General features: G+C 47.5%; 1 non-coding gene across 1 annotated transcript; it reads left to right on the forward strand.

Annotated features, from left to right (window-relative positions):
- The first annotated feature begins 719 nt into the window (after positions 1 to 719).
- LOC141616192 (small nucleolar RNA R71) lies at positions 720 to 825 on the forward strand. The gene has a single exon (XR_012530553.1). It is a non-coding gene; the product is annotated as a small nucleolar RNA R71 (small nucleolar RNA).
- Positions 826 to 1,197: the final 372 nt, after the last annotated feature.

Here is a 1,197-nt window from a genome sequence, read left to right on the forward strand (position 1 = left end):
TTTGAGTGGGTAAGTGTCCGGGAGCTCGAGTGGTACTCTTACTAGCCAATTGAGCAATTTGGCTCTCTAGTAGCTTCATCCGGGCCTCTCTAGCTTGGGACTCCTTCAGCAACAAGTTCTTAAACTCAGCAAAATTAGAACCATGGGATTGTTGTTGCTGCTGCGGCACATAGGGAGGCTTTTGGTATTGTTGTTGCTTATGATGAGGGGGCACATAAGCTTGCTGCTGATGCTGTTGTGGAGGTTGAGTCAGATTTAGGACATTCTGGCTACTCCACCTCAAGTTGGGGTGGACATTCGACTCATAGTACGTGTTTGTCTGCCTATAGTGTTTAAAGGCAGCACAAGACTCGAAAGGATCGGGACAATTCTCGAGACATGTCCCTCGGCTCCACATCTTCTCGAGCACGAAAGGACCGTCTCGAAAAAAGCATTTACTTGGTACATCCCACCTTTAGAAGCTCCTCCTAATTCATATTTGTCAAACCTTGCAGTGAGGGCTTCTAGTGCAGCAACAGAGGAAGATTCAGCAGCTCTCCTCTGGTTTCCTCTCGAATTCCCATATTCGGCCTTATGAGTGGCCAAATCATCGATTATCTTCCACCCCTTGGTCTCTCCCATGTTCTCAGCAAATCGGCCATTGGTCGCATCATCCAATATGGCCCCTCGATCGTCATACATATCCATTATAGAACCGATTGCACAAGCTCCATTTTTCGAACCCATGGTGCGGTATGGTTCGCACAGTTTCTTTGAAACGGACCCATGCTTCATGAAAATTCTCGTCGGCCCTTGTTTAAAGCTCGTGATCTGAGTTCTAATGGCATTCGTCTTCGAGGCAGAGAAGTACTTTTTGTAGAATGCCAGGGCTAAGGAATTCCAGTCGGTGATCCCATGGGCGGCTCGGTCCAGATCTCTATACCACTCTCTTGAAGCGTCACGAAGAGAGAAAATGAACATGGTCTCCTTGATCTGATCTTGGGTTACACCGGCCGACGGGGGTATAGAGCAACAATAATCAATAAAAATCTCCATGTGCTTGGCTGCATCTTCATTTTGCAGCTCCCCCGAACTGGTTTCTCTCAACCAGGTTAATTTAGGAAGGCTTTGGCTCGAATTTTCTCGCCTCCCCAGGTAGTTCGAATCCTTTGTAGAGATTCGCACTGTAGGCTCGAGTGACTAGAAATGGTTGCTTCT

This window comes from Silene latifolia, chromosome 11 (genome assembly GCF_048544455.1).
Source record: "Silene latifolia isolate original U9 population chromosome 11, ASM4854445v1, whole genome shotgun sequence".
NCBI lineage: Eukaryota > Viridiplantae > Streptophyta > Magnoliopsida > Caryophyllales > Caryophyllaceae > Silene > Silene latifolia.